Source organism: Leuresthes tenuis, unplaced genomic scaffold, assembly GCF_036924035.1.
Source record: "Leuresthes tenuis unplaced genomic scaffold, fLeuTen1.0.hap1 SCAF_5, whole genome shotgun sequence".
In the NCBI taxonomy this organism is placed as follows: Eukaryota; Metazoa; Chordata; class Actinopteri; order Atheriniformes; family Atherinopsidae; genus Leuresthes; species Leuresthes tenuis.
Window position 1 is genome coordinate 30,109,392 of NW_027325359.1, and position 16,426 is coordinate 30,125,817.

Here is a 16,426-nt window from a genome sequence, read left to right on the forward strand (position 1 = left end):
CAATAGGCGAGTATTGTGTTTTACCCCCTCCCACCAGTCCACCACTGATCCGAAACAAGGCTTAAGCTGTTCCCACACCCCATAATGGAAAGAAAAACTTTTCCGGAAAGCCTTTTCCTTCAAGATTTCACAATTTAGCCTCCAAAACCCCCTCCCAAAAAGGGGTGCCTCCACCTCAAAGGTCACCCGGAGTTGGCCGTGATCTGTGAACCAGAGGGGCGACACTGCAGCATCTTTCACCTCCACCACATTTGGCAAAAAAACAAAATCTATCCTACTGCGTGAACCCCTAGAATTTGACCATGTGAATCCTTCCCCTGACTTATCCACCACCCTGAAACTATCCTGTAAATTAAAGTCCATCACTACATCCCTCAAATAAGGCAAACTAAAATCCCCAATGCCTTCAAAAGAGACATTAAAATCCCCCCCCACAACCAAAACCCTGTTGGTAACACAAACATCAGGCAACGCCAAAAAAAGATCCCTCAGTCCCTGTGGTTCTGCTGGGGCATAAACAGTGATAAACCGAAAATAGACCCCCCTCCAGTCCGCATCAACCACTAGTACCCTTCCCTGTACCACAGAAAAACTCCCCGACACATGAAAATCCCTATCCCCAAATAAAATACCCACCCCACAAGAGTGAACCCCTCCCACCCCCCCACCTTGAAATCCCCCTCTTCCATCCATCAGAGAAGACCCTTACATCTCCCCCATCCCTTAAATGAACCTCCTGTAAAAAATAAACCTGGAAAGGGACCTGGGCCAAATAATGAAAAATCCCCCCCCTCTTCCCCTTATCTCTCATCCCCCTCACATTGACTGTTAAAACTGTAAAGGTCCCTTTCAGGCCTTCTCTTTCTCTCCCAGTAGGCCCTCGGAACCACTCCCCACAGACCCCCCCGATCCGTAGACCTCGCACTCCTCAAGGTAGGCCACACTGCTGGGCGACCTGGCCTCAAAAACAGAGCGTGACGAGCTCAGGGGTGAAACAGCCCCCCCCTCCCCTGGCCCAGTCCCCCCATCTATGTTATCAGCCCTCACACCATCTTGGGTGCCCACGGAGGCCCCGCCCTCCCCTTCCGCACCCCTGCTTACTCCTTGATGCCTCTCGGAGGCCGCAGGTACCCCCTCCATTACATCAGACCCCCTGCAGGAACCCTTCGGCCCCAAGTCCACACCCAATGACCCCGAATGTCCTGGTGAAGTCGAAGGCACCTCTCCTTCACACGCACTGTCCATCGACTGAACGGCACCCTCTCGCTGTTTCTTCCTCCTCCTTCTTCCCTTCACCTGTGTTTCAGCACGGACCGCTTCAGCTGAGGACTCTGTGTAGTCCTCACCTGAAGAGACCCTCTGCCTCCTCACTCCACCGATCGCTGCCATCACCATCTACACCGTCTCCTCCTCCGAACTCGCCGCACAATCTGCCCAGGATCCTATCAGCGGCAGACAGTCTCCAAAGCTCACCATAACACTCACACCTTCACGATCACCTCCCAAGTCCGATGGGTCTGCCGCTCCTTCTACGTTGCTCTTCCCTGGGACATCTCCATCTGCCATGAGCCCTTCCCCAGCCGGCGAGGCTGCGGCCGCCTCCGCAATCCGGACAGCAGCCCCCGTCCCAAGGCCCATCTTTGCCTGACGCAACTCCACCTGCGGCCTCTGCCTCCGGATCTCCAAACCTCCAGCCACTGTGGCGTATGTGCGGGTACGTTTGGGGCAGTCCCGAAGCAGGTGCCCCGCATCCCCGCACCCATGACAGTGCCGGGGTGCATCACAGGTGGCAGCACCGTGCCCACTTCCCCCACAGTTCCGGCAGCAAACTTGGACGCAGCCCGTCGCCAGGTGTCCAAACCTGCGACATTGTCTGCAAAACAGTGGCTGCCCGGAGTAAAAAAGAAATCCCCTGTCCGCCCCAATTGAAAAGTATGCAGGGGGGTGCTTTAATCCGTCCATGCTGTCTGGATCCTCCCCCAACAGCACCCTGAACTGCCTCCGACCTGTCCAGATCCCAAAACTGTCCCGCAGATATTTCGGCTGCATACCTCCCGTACCTCCTGAGGAACCCAGCCACTGCCTCGTCCCCGACGTATGGGTTGTAAACGTGGATAGTCACAATCCTCAAATTCCTCTGGCAAAGAGGCACCACTCTGAACCTGGAAAAGGGCTCCATCTCTGCCTTTTCCTGAAATGTTGCTTGGATCTGATCGTACTGCTGCTGGCTGTTCAAAGTGAGATCATATCCCCCATCGGCTGCGTTCCATTGCAAACAGAAAATCTGTGCCGGATCAACTTTCAAACCTGCGACGATGAGAGTTCTGACGAACCACTCCCGATCTCCAAAATGACTTTTCTTGTCTTTTAAAACAATCCTCAAAGAATTTCGCAGACCAGCATAAAATGCTGTCTGGGATGGATGTTTAATGACCATTTTTCCTCCAAAAAAAAAAAAAAACGATACATCTAAATCAGCCAGGCTCCTTACATCGCTTGGCTCTGGTAACTTAAACCACTTACCGCACTTGATCTTAGCCAAAAGGCCGAGAAGCGATACCAGAAATAGGTCGGAGGAAACCAACTCATTCTCCGCAACGTCATTCTAACTCACGGTTAGACACATCAAATAGAATATGACATGATTTATGTCACAGTAAAAACTAACGATGAACAACGTTGCGCCTGTAACGCAGATGTTGTTTCGAAAGAGTAAGTTGAATTAACAATTGTCAACAAATGCGGCTTCGAGTCCCTTCCTGCACACGTGGTACGCTTCAGTCCAATAGGAAGCGTCGAAACTTAAACATAGAAAAAACTCAATTTTCCTCGCATATACGTTACAATATGTGTATTACCTTTATGTGTGCGAGTAAATAGTCAGTTGAGCTTCATGAGTCGAACGAATGTAAAGGGACAAGTGCAGTCGAGGGAAAATAATGTTTTTTCGATACGGACTCCAAACTGACAACGCTCCTGTGGTGGCCTCTAATGGAGAAGAGAGCCAACGCACCTCATGCTCGGCTCCCGAATTAATTACTCAGCAAATACCCTAACGCACCTGCTCGGCACTGTAGGTGGTCAAACTGAAAACTATTCTTTCTAAAAAGTAAAGTTAAACGTTTAGGGAGCTCCACAACTATGACCCAAACACCAACGGTAACTTACGTACATGTACAGTTAACGGCAGTTAGCTAAAACCTTAATACCACCACCATTCCAACAATTAAAACTAACCGACACTCCCAGTAAGCAAACTTAATTAGGCTGTTAAGACGGTAAGTTAACATTCAATTTAATTAGACAAAAATGGTCAACAGTGAGAAATATGAACGTGTTGAAACTGTCCAGACCTTCAAACCGTTGGGGTTAATTAAACCGAAGCTAGCTTAATTAGCTAACCTCAACTACTCTGCTGCGTGAAACGTTTGCAATGCGCGACGAAAAATTAAACCAACTTAACAATATGTAGTTATTTATAATGTTAACACAATAGCCGTTCTTATCTCAAAGAAAAGTACAGCATATTAAGTAAACATGAACTCACTAAGGGCCATCCGCCACTTCATCACTCTTTACTCCCGTGACAGAACCAACGTGTTTCAATTAACGCATGCGCATACATCTTAAATTGAACCCAGCTTGTTGCTAATTGTCAAACTGACAAGTTTTATTTCCAATTCAACATAAAAATATGTTTGAAATCTTTCAATATGTTAGCTTTGCTTGTTCACCTCTATGACTAAAATTTTTTTTTTTTAAACTGACAATGACAGCGAGTTTAAATTAGCTTTAAATGTAAAAGCACATTTGTAAAGCACATGGTCAATTGGAATTATATATATATTTAAATAAATCTTTATTTTAAAAATAAATTATCAAAACAAAAAGTTTTCTGGAAGAGATTTAAACAAGTTTTGAATATGCATTTTCCAAATATTCATTGAAGAGAGACATTTTAATCCATTTTGTTTGTAAAAAACTAAAAACAAAAACCTGAAATCTGCACACTAAGAAAAATTGGTTTTGAGGACATTTATGAAATTTCCTCCTAATAACCAACTTGGGTTGGTCACGCTAGTGGAATATTATTTCAAGTATGCAGGTTTCATGTTTTCAGCTGGAGATGTATGCTTTTTGTTACATACTTTCATCTTGATCATTGACATTCAGAACGGTTGCATGCACAGGTAAGTCCTGCAACAGTTGCACTCGTCCATTTAACTATTTAACTATTTAACTAACTCTATTCAGTGTTATCATTATTATTTCTACCTTGTACAATTGCATTCATTATCTAGTGCAATACAACCTCTCAATAGCGCTGATAAATTAATAGAGTAATAAAGTTCTTATCTTATCTCGATAGGCAGACAGACATTTAATACCAAGATGTAATGCCACTTTACTGCTAATAGGAATTGCTGCTCCAATAAATTTCCCTTTGGAGAATAACATTGTTTAACTATCTAGATGGCAAACCCCACAATCCGCATTGCCAACCCAGATGCTCCTGAAAATCGGCAACAGGCCATTCTGATGGCGAACAAAGAGGCCCGTCTTTATCGGGATAAAAGGCTGGTCTTCCCCACGCCTCCCCCGGAGCTGCTGAACCAAGCCACTGCCCTGGCCCACGCAGAAAAGCTCCTTCAGGCGGAGAGTGTCACTGCTCCATCCCGCCAGCAGTGCCTGGGAAAGCTGCCAGTGCCGTTTGGTCAATACAAAAATGCACCGTTCCACTGGCTTGTGGCAAACGATGTGGGCTACATGAAGTCGTAAGCATTTTAAATTTAAGACAAATTTGGTAGCATGTTTACACATCTGTTTCATTCTTGGTTCAATTACTAATCTGTTTATCACAGTCAGATGATATAAATGATGCTTGTTTGAATTAAGGTAATATATATCGTTCCATCATAATTGACAAGCACAGGGTAGAGAAGTCAAACATACAAAAGAGAGGAGAGGCAGTGAACCAGTGAGTGAAAGACTTCCTCGCTGAGTATGCAGAGAGCTTCCCACAAGTCTCCAATGTCCTTGAGGCCAACATCAACAGGTGTATCTATGGTCAGAAAGGCTTCGAGGACAGCAGCTTTCAGGAGATGTGGGAGCTCTACAGTCAGCATGGAAAATTCAAGAAAAAGCAAGAGCAGTTCACTGGCAGCGAGAGAGACAGAGCACAGAAGGCCTACAGCTCAGTGAGGAGGTGGTTGAACACACCGGTGACCCACATCACAAGTGTGACGATGAAGAGGTTCAGAAAGTATATTTATGAGAAGGAGAAAGTAAGTGTTCAGAAAGAGAAAGGTTAGAATTACACAGAAAATAACAAATACTCAAATAGGTGAGTGTTTAGTGTTGTAAGTATGCTTGTTTGTGTTTGGTAAGTGAAACGTGGTACATCATACATTCTGATTGTTACACTGCCTTATTGTCCAGCAACTGCAGGAAAGCACCTCTAAGTATAGTCCTTCATTATGGCTCGGTGATGAAGCTGAGATGGTAGCTGCATGCGAGTCTGTGGAACATAAGTAAGACACATCAGTAAATTTATATGAAGTAGTTTTATGTAAATAAGTCATAATATAAGATAAAAATTTGATACATTTTTAGACTACCCAGTCCCAGGAGTCTAAGACTCAAGATTCAGGTCCCAGAGACAAGGTAAAGCTGCCAGAGTCCAGTGTTTTCCAAAGGCTTTTTCACCTCTCTTCACTGCCCAAGCTGCCTGAGTCCACCGCACCACCCAAGCTGCCTGAGTCCACCGCACCACCCAAGCTGCCAGAGTCCAGTGTTTTCCAAAGGCTTTTTCACCCCTCTTCACTGCCCAAGCTACCTGAGTCCACCGCACCACCCAAGCTGCATGAGTCCACCGCACCACCCAAGCTGCCAGAGTCCAGTGTTTTCCAAAGGCTTTTTCACCCCTCTTCACTGCCCAAGCTGCCTGAGTCCACCGCACCACCCAAGCTGCCAGAGTCCAGTGTTTTCCAAAGGCTTTTTCACCCCTCTTCACTGCCCAAGCTGCCTGAGTCCACCGCACCACCCAAGCTGCCTGAGTCCACCGCACCACCCAAGCTGCCAGAGTCCAGTGTTTTCCAAAGGCTTTTTCACCCCTCTTCACTGCCCAAGCTGCCTAAGTCCACCGCACCACCCAAGCAGCCAGAGTCCACCGCACCACCCAAGCTGCCACACAAGAAGCGCATATCCAGGATCCCGGCTGCTGCACAGCCAACTGAAGCCCCGTCCGCGTCCCAAGGCCAGGATTATCCACTGAAACCACCTCTAAGTGACTCACCTGTAAGTAACATTTACAGTGAATGCAAACATAAGTGTGAGACGCTTCTTTAAACTGTGCTCCATGTGTATCATTGCATGTTACAAATGATAAAAACAATTTTGCTTTGTACGTGTTGTGCGTGTTACAGGTGGAGTTAGAGGGCTGGGTACGTCTTTGGGAAAACCCAAACGGCATTCCAGCAGCTGACATCTCATGGCTAAAGGAGGACACAGAGAGAGGTCTCTTCACTGCCGTTCAAATCTACAAGGACATCACTGGTGTGCTCAAGAGGCGACGGGTGATGAAGTCAGACCGCATGTGGTTTTCCCCTCCAGAACCTCCAGGCTTCGTCGGAGGTGCTCTGCCTGTACCACACCTGTTTTTCCGCAGCCGTGTCTTTGCGTGGCGCCCTGTAGGAGTCTGGAGATGTTCCCTGAAGTGTCCTTGTGGCGATGAGTGTGTTGGAAAGGGTCGTAATGTGTACCTGTACAAGTCTGGCTACCACACCCGGATATAACTCAATTCAGCTGTGTTAGAGTAAAAACATCATGGTTGAATAATGATTACATTGTATCTAAACATGTAAAAGGAAAAGTTCCTTGAAAATCATATTGATTTGATTGTAAATTGTTATATGCTATTATCATTATTGTTATTATATATTGTTCCCTGATCTGTAGTCCAGGTACGTCACATTTGTGACGTATCCAACTGGTACACGATGCTGACGGAGGTCCTGTGCTGTGGGCCTTGCACAAAGTCAGCCAGGGGTGGAGAAGGTGGCACAACAGGTCGGTGGCTTGCATGGGATCCTGTTATTATAACACAACTGAGCGAGGCACATCAAGCTGTGTTCCCTGCCGTCCTCACTAGCAAGTGAGTACACTCAGCATCGTGTGTGCACGTGTCAGTCTTTAAAGAAGTTATTCGAACCGACCTAAAGTTACAAATTTTTCCTCCACTAACAGGCGTGGTGTGGACAAGAATGTTGTGCGTCTTCTGAGGGACCGAACCGAAGGGAACACTATGGTCAAGGTGTGGCGTCAGATACAGGAAAACCACACGGAGAAGCACCTTCAGTGCAAAGACCTGTACACCACACAGCTTAGTGAAACCTGGAGGGATTGTTTCTGCAGTAGGTCACACATTTCAGGCTCTTCCTCCTCCAAGAGATCTCCCGTCTGCACGGCTCCTGCGCCACACCTTCCTGCTGGCAGAGGCCGACAACGTGCAGGACTACAGGAGCCAGATCCTCTCCACTTTTGGCACTGTGCTAAAGATGGATTCCACCAAGAAAGTATGTAAATCAAAACGCAATCATAGATTGTGGCATACAGAACATATTTCCTATTATAAACATATTGTCATATTGAGGAGTCCACAGAGAAGCTGGGACCTATGTGCCGTGGAGTAATGGAGGTTTCGTCTGGCCAACCAACCTGTCCCCAGCATCCTGTATGTGGACCGTGGCTGTTGCCGTGCACAGGGCCCAACAGCTGTGGAGACTTTGTTCCAGTCTTGGGTGGACAGTGGAATGGTTGTGCATCTGGACATCTTTCACTGGATTCACCGTTTCGATGAAGCCGTCCGCACAGAGTCTCACTCCAAGTACGCAGTGTTCAAGTCTGCACTTGCTGGGGCGGTGCTGGTGTACAACCGCGCAGACATGGAGCTACTCATCAAGGCTGTCAGAGCCAAGGACCCGACAGCTCTGAAGGCTGTGACAGATGAGGACGTCATCCACCTTTTTATTTCCAGGGAGCAGCTGAAACATCACGTGCGACGGGTCACACAAGGGGCGCAGGAAACGTTTAGGCTCATCAACCTGGCCATTGAGGAACTGAAAGGCCCCGCGGGGCTGGATGAGAGTGGAGTCGGCCTCTTCAAGACACCTGGTATAAAGACCTGACACTAAAACTTACAACATTAATACTAGTTGTGTGGCATAAAAAAGTCTCCATAACAATCGGTTTGTGTGTCTGTACGTTATTTGTATTTGCAGCGGCCATTGATGAGATGTGGGCGGCGCAGCGGCGACACCTTGAGTGCATCCAGGATCCTCCAGACATCTACATGTATAGGGTGGCGCGTACAACGACCATCAACAAAGTGGATGTGCCCTACTACAAATGTCTGCGTGGCAACAACAGCCTGGAAGGATTCCACAAAACTTTGCCCAACATGATCCCAGGTGCACAGGTGGATATTTATAAAATGTCACACGTGTCACTGTGAGTAATCTCATGTGTTTTATTGTGATGTTCAGGTCCCCACTGCGCAGCCCGGCCCTATCAGGTCTATCTGATAAGTGGCATTGCACGGTGGAATTCTGACCGCCGCTCTGATGCAGTGTTTGGGGGGAAAAGGACGGCATCACAGAATCTACTCTGCACCACTTATCGACCGCCTCAACACCCGCTGTCGGCAGCTGTTCGGAGAGACTGTGGAGGAAAACTTCCAGGCTCCCGCTGATGTCCCCTCTAATGAGCTGCTCGGGTTGGAATACCTGTTTAGTCAGAGTACAGGAGAATCTGGCCCTTTTTCTCTCGCAGACATCGTGAACGATGGGCCGGATCCAGAGGAGGAGGTGCTTCAGCCTGGGCAGCATGATCCAGATGAGCCAGATGAGGCTGTGGAGACCTGTGACAATGCGCTGAGTGCTGTGCTGCCCCACATCCGGCTCTCCAGCAATGAAATTGCTAGTGCTCACCTTCCAGTCTTTGTGAGTAGCTGTTTGTTTGTTGATGTGGATGTACATTTTATTCCAGGAGTTAAAGTTGTTCAACTGCTACGTATGAGCCAGTGTTAGACGAGTTTTCAAATGTTTCCACTTTGCCAGGAGTTAAATTAGACATTAAAACAACAGTGAAAACAGTAGCAAAGTATTTAAAGCTTGTGTAGAAGAAGGAAATATCCCGGAAGCCTGGACTGCCGTGGAGGAGCACGACAAGCAGCCTCAGCAGTTCAATCAACTGTACACAATGCACTGGAGCAACACTCTGTACTGCCGCACTAAAAGAGACGACCTTGTTGATGCTGCTGTGATACAGAAAGTAAAGATGGCCAAACGCTACGCACCAGCACAACAAAACATAAGTGCTCAGCACAACAGGCTAATGTACACACTGGTGAAACTTTTGTGGCTGCATTGTCCTCATGGGTCACGCAGCAGTCCGGAGAAGACGACCATCCTGAAGGCATACGAGCGGGTCCAGCACCGAATTTTAGTGGATGACCCTGTTGTCTGCAAAGCTGGCATTCCCCTACCTATAATAAACGTCAAGACCGTGCGGGACTTCATCCAACACCAAGAGCGGCTTGTCAACATGAAGACAACGAGACAACCATCCACCATCACAAAGATCACCTCCATCTCATCAACAGACCTTCCTCCTGCCCCTCATCAGCCTACAGTCCTCCCTCCACCAGACTACCAGCTGAAATATGTGCCCACACCAAGCACTGCCGGGACAAAGGTTTTGAAGGGAAGGTCGGACATAACGATGCCCGTCTCCCGGCCGCACCTAAAAGTGCCACAGCTAATAAGAAAAACCCCCGCCACCTCGCCAATCACCAGGCCTGTACGATCCCTGTCTGCATCTACAGCAGCCCTTAAGATTGCAGGGCGCTCTTTACGACCCACGATACCTGCCATTCTGGTGACCCCTGTGATAGCTGGTCCCTCTACATCAGTCCTTCCCATCACCTGTGCTATCACCAGCCCTTTGCCCTCCCCTTCTGTATCAGCAGCTCCCTCTGCGATTGCAGGCCCCTCCACACAGACCACAATGCCTGCCCGACAGGTGATCCCTAAGCCGGCCGATACGCCTGCAACAGCTCCTCCAACTGCGTCCACACCGCCTGCTACACACACCACCGGCACGTTGCCCAGCACTGGCGGTCATTTAGCCTGAGCGAGAGCTACGCAGTACAAGCGCAAGCACCAGGGGCATCTATTAGAAGTTGGAGCCAAATTGTCAAGGGTGCAAAATATTCCAGTCTGTACACTCTGTGCCCAACCAACACAGGGACACAGAAGATACAAGAGAAAGACATTCTGCCCCGTAAAGATGATGTCCTCATCAAAAGGTCTGAACAACAGAGTTTATGCTAGCTATGAAGACTTTACCTCTGCTGTAGACAAGTTGGAGGACTTAGATGTAAATATGCCTTAACAACCTGTAAATATTCTGAACAAACTCACTGTACATATAGAAATGATATGTACATAGTAATTGTAAATAGTTTTATATTTTTATAAACGTGATTTTTTTCATGTTCAAAAACACTTTACTGCTGTGTAAAATATCCTATTTGACTTTCTGCTGTTGTGGTTCACTTCAGTTGATTGAAATCGTTTTACATTTAATACACAAAGATTTGAATCAAGTTTTAAATTGTAGTGCTTTGATGTCAGCAGCTTAGTATAATAAAAAGTTTGAATTTTCATTCTTAGCCAGGTTTAATGACACTGTAGTTTATTTTAAAGTTCCCAATTTCATGCACTTTGTTCAATAAAACTGCTGCTATAAGCATGAAGCATGAGTTCTGTAATATCATTCAATGTTTTTGTGATTGTTGAAGATTTGGAACACAGATGCAGACATAAGGTAAGATAAGGTTGAGGTAGATGGTAAGGGATCAGGAGTTAGAGGGGTTAAAGAAGAAGTTTAACTCAGTGGCCTCCTTCTGTCCCCTGGCCACTCTTTTTTTCATGGCCAGCGATGGTTCTCAGACCACTCCACACCTCCCTCATGTTGTTTTGTTGGAGTTTGTTCTCCCAACTTTCTCCTGTAAGACTCCTTGCCCTCAGTTCAATCTGCACTTAGCAGCCGTATTACTTACAGATAAGCACATGTAAAACAATATTACATCATTTTGCACATGTAAACAGATCAGAATCGGCTTCAGAAATATTTAACTACTTTTAACCTGCCTTCAACCATCCTTGAATATATCAATTGTTCTGTAAAAAGCATAAATGGCATTGAAAAAAAAAAGATCACTCTCACAAATATTCTTCAAATCAAATTAATTATATTTTATTGATTGTTGGTAGCAAACAGTACAGTAGCAAGTGAATAAATGACATCAATTGTGTTTCATGTGGCAAGGCAAGTTTATTTGTAGAGCACAATTCGTACACAAGGCAATTCAAAGTGCTTTAAAGATACATAAAATCACAAGAAGGCAAATAAAATAATTCCATAAAACAGAAAATAATCATTAATCAATTGAATGAAAAGTGAAGAGAGTCATATGCACAGCTAAATAGAACTGTTTTCAGCCTGGATTTAAACATTGTCAGAGTTGAGGCCTGTTTCACATCTTCTGGAAGACTGTTCCAGATTTTAGGAGCATAAAACTAAAACGCAGCCTCACCTTGTTTAGTCCTGACTCTGGGCACCAGCAGGAAACCCCTCCCTGAGGTTCTCAGAGTTCAAGTCGGTTCATATGACTCTAACATGTCAGAGATGTACTTTTGCACTAGACCATGAAGAGACTTGTACACAAGCAGAGCTGTTTTAAAGTCTATTCTCTGAGCGACAGGAAGCCAGAGCAGAGACCTGAACACTGGACTAATGTGGTCGTATTTCCTGGTTCTAGTCAGGACACGAGCAGCAGCGTTCTGGATGTACTGCAGCTGTCTTACAGCCCGTTTAGAGCCCAGTGAGCAGGCCGTTACAGCAGTCCAACCTGCTGGAGACAAATGCATGGATTAGTCTTTCTAAGTCTGGTTTAGACACTATTCCTTTGATTCTGGTGATGTTTTTTAGATGGTAAAAAGCTGCTGATGTTATTGATTAAATCTGACTGTTAAAGTTCAGGTCTGAGTTCAATATTACCCTTAGATTTCTAACTTGATCATTAGGTTTTAGAGAGAGAGTCTCAAGGTGACCAATAACACTGTCTCTTTGTTTCTGTGGGCCACAGACAATGATTTCAGTTTTGTCTGGAGAAAATTGTTTTGCATCCACACACTGATCTGTTTGATGCAGAGACACAATGTATCTACAGGCCCGTGTTCTTCTGCCGTCAGTGACACATAGATCTGAGTGTCATCTGCATAGTTGTGGTAGGACACATTATAGCTGCGTATTAGCTGGCCTAATGGGAACATGTACAGATTGAACAATAGGGGTTACAGGATCGACCGCTGTGCTCATACAATCATAATTATGATAGACTGTCATATTCCCAGGTGGCTTAAAAAGGTATCATATCAAATACCTTATTCAAAGCTGTGGAATGTAAGTTTCTGGAAGGACAGAATTCATTGAGGTGCTATCATATTTGTTATTGTGCGAGACTCAAAATACCCATTTTCTGTTAAACAATCAATAAATAAGGCACAGTTACACTTAATCTTGATCATAGACAATCTGCCAATCATATTAATCAATAATTGCACTATGGACCGGCTTCATTGGGATTGGGTCCCGCCGGGACTCAAATCTCGCGGGAGAGGGCTGTATGAACTTTGCTGCGGGCGGGCGCGGGCGCAATTTTGCCAGGTCTCGTGTACGATAATTATCGTATTTGTATGATGATTTTGCCCTGTGTACGATGTATGATCAATAATCCCCAAAAAGGCTAAATATATGATCATTTGACCATTCTGTGAATGTGTGGTTGTAAAAGCCTGTCGCAACTGTCTGTCGGATTTTTTTGTGAACCCTGAAGGTATTTCCATTTCCATGTGACAAGATTCAAGCCAATCATACTTTTCTATGTGAGCTACAAGTGACGTGCATGTGTTTACCTCAGACGTTCCTAACAGTAGGTGGCCTCCAGGCTTGATTAGGCTCATTAGTTCCCACTCGTCATTGTTTATGAGGACATTTAGCCTAAATGGTAATGGTAAATGGACTTGTATAGCGCTTTTCTAGTCTAACTGACCAGTCAAAGAGCTTCACTACATGCTGCATTCACCCCACTCACACACAGTCATACAGTCTTATTAAGATTCTAATCATTCAGGCAACGTGGGGTTCAGTGTCTTGTCCAAGGACGCTTCGACATGTAGCCCAGGGAAGCCAAAGGTCGAACCACCGACCTTCCGATTGGTGGGCTCTTCCTCCTGAGCTACAGCCGCCCCTCAACGCAACTGTGGGGCTGCTGATGCAAAGCCGTGAGTGCCTGTTAGATTCAACACTCGAGTGACTATAGCGCATCAAAGACTTGTTATTTTAGTTAAGACAGGTGTACGATAATTTCCCTCAAAATACGATAATTTTATGTCTCTGGTACAATAATACTACATTTCCCACCTGGCAACACTGTCGGGATGTATCCTAGCGACAGGATGTCAATAAATGATGTGGAAAGGAAGCTCAAAGAAGGTCTTTACAACACAAAGACAAAGCAAGGCAAGTCTGACATTTGGAGAAGTTTCTCAATTGTCCATGAATCTCTTTATTAACGGCCTATAAAATGACGTGTTTTCTCCCGCGGGATGGGACAAGACACAGAATCAATGCATTTCTATTATTGTGCGGGCATAAATTCTAAATGTTTTCCGGGTGCGGGCGGGAGTGGTCAGAAATTTAGCGGGAGCGGGATGAAGAAAACAGTCCCGCGCAGGGCTCTAATCCAGACCTCAGTTCTAAGGGACTTAATTGTACAAATGACAACCTGGCGCCACATTATCCGGGTTCTGTAAGACAGTACCGCACAGTACACCGACTTTCCACAATTTTGACATGTCACTTTTTTGGAAGTAAAACACCCTGACTTCATTTTTTCCCCCAGTGTCATACATTTCTCTTGGGTTTGAGGAAGAACCACGCTTTGCCTCCGATATGTTGATCAGTGTGTGAATCTGCAGCCTGGTCCATTGATTAATTTCCACAGACACCTCATTCTTCTTCTTCTGGCTCTCAACGAAGGAGGCCGCATTTCTACTCTCTCCTGATTCTGCCCTCTCCTATATCTCTCCTGCTTCTCTTGTCTTGTCCGGTCCTGTCTCAACTTCAGTGCCTCTCTCTGCATTGCTTTCAAACTAAATCATGGAATTGATCAGCTGGTCTCTAAACGCAATTGACAAAATCATTGCTACAAGAAGCTCGGGTCCAGGGGAACCCACCTGTCCCGACGGAACGTTTGCCGCTGGGTACACGAGGGACTCCTGGGAGACGTGGAGAGTCGTGTGCCTGTCGAGTCTTTCCGTTGAAGACGTGGAGGATCTATACATATTCGGAACCATGATAGCGGGCTTTCTGCTGATTGGATTAGGCATTGCCCTGGTGTATCGCAAAATTCAGAAGTCGGAGACAGCAGTCACAGGCCCAAAGCTGTCCGGCATGTTTGAATTGGTGGGCAGAGCTATTTGTGCTCAGACTGTGGTCATTAACCGCAATATGGAAAACATCTTGGTGAAGCTGGTGGCTATGCCAAGGTGTATGGATCGTTTTTGTGACCAGAATGGACAAACAGAGTGAGTCGTGTCCATTGAAAACGACTACTCGCCCTAACCAACAATCATAATCTAATCTGCATTCCTGCTCTCCTGGCAACGGCCTTGGCCAAGGCCGCTGCTGAAACAACTCTCCTGAAATCACTGCTGTGAGACGCTCTGAACTACTTCTCCCCCTCCCTTCTTCTTGGACACCTGGTGATTGTTGACTCCGACTGGGACCCAATCAAGGACTTCTCCATGGCAACCTGCTGTGGTATCACGATGACATCTTGTGAACTGAAACATTGGTTGAGAGCCAGACATAGCAACTCTCTGGGCTTTTCCCCCTCTCCTCTCCTCTTCGGAGTTTCAGAATTAATCGAAAATGTTGTGAATGAATCTTAATTTAAAGGATTTGGTAAAGGGATTACTATCATTGACTAATTTATGAAGAATGTCTTTGACATTGTGTACTAAGAAGTAAATTATGAGTTAAGAGCTTATGAAATGATCTAGTACTTGACAATACAGTTTTTGCATTATTTATGTTGAATTTCTCCGTAGAATCACTTTTTGGCCAAATGTAGGAATGATTTGGGGATGTCTTTGGTAAGATCTATATTGTTAAGGGTTACGTAAAAATATCTAATCCTATACAGACTTAATCATATGAAATATAGGACTTGTTGGTGAAAGCTGGATAGCTTAATGAACCATTTCGTTTTATAGCATAGTCTCATATGAATATAGGTTATACATGTTATCTTTGAAAAAAGCGTAGCCTAACAGGCAAAGCAAATTTCGAATTCCCCAAAGTGTAAATACATTTAACACAGTAAAATGTCACACTAACATGAGGTCTAAAAGAAACATGTTCAACCAAACTGATGGTGGGCTAGCTTACTTGGCTAAGAGGTGACTGCTACCGTTAGCCTAGTTTTCTTCCAGACAAACGTAACAGTGTTAGCTTTTCTGGAATTTTGTGTTGCTGTTTGAAATGTCAACTTTCATTTTTAACCTATGTTAAAGTGTGAAACAAAATAATCCCATGGTACAGAAGCTGTACTCTACATCAGTTAGGACCATCATGTATTGCAGCCTGAAGCTAGCAGTTTTGGAGCTAACGGGGTGTGCTAATGCTAACATTGTCCTTATTTCTTATCAACTGAGAATACCGGAGCACATTTATTCCTAAAATGACTGAACAGCGTGACTATGATCCTGGGCAGCAGGATTTGAGGATGTACTTTGTACTAAAGATGTACTTTGACCATATTTAAATTGTCCATTTTAAACATTAAACATTCTAGGGACATGTGGTAATGTCATTAGCTTGTATTAGTAGTTTGTAGAAGCATAACGTTTGCTGAAAACTGCTGAATAAATTGTTTTGGGACTGGATAGTGTCGTGGTATAATTGCCACCTTTCGTGTGGAAGATCTGAGTTCAAATCCCCTGCATGAAAGGTATTGTCTCCAGTAGGGGTCCTTAGGCAAGCCCCCCTTACCCTACCTGCCTATCTGTAAGTCGCTTTGGAAAAAAGCGTCTGCTAAATGCATAAACATAACATAACATAACATTTTGCCATCTAAAACAACTCACCCCTCAAAAATTGAGCAAGAGCTTGTCACTTTTACGACAGACAGAAACATAACAGTAAAGGAGGAGGATTACAGAGCTTGTTAGCAATACATGGTGTAATCCTGGATGTGTCATTGAGAAGGAGCATCTCTGCCTCCCAGATGTTGAAC

General features: G+C 45.3%; 1 pseudogene; it reads right to left on the reverse strand.

Annotated features, from left to right (window-relative positions):
• Positions 1–2,382: 2,382 nt before the first annotated feature.
• On the reverse strand, positions 2,383–2,558 carry LOC140308076 (U2 spliceosomal RNA; annotated as a pseudogene).
• Between the last annotated feature and the right edge of the window lie 13,868 nt (positions 2,559–16,426).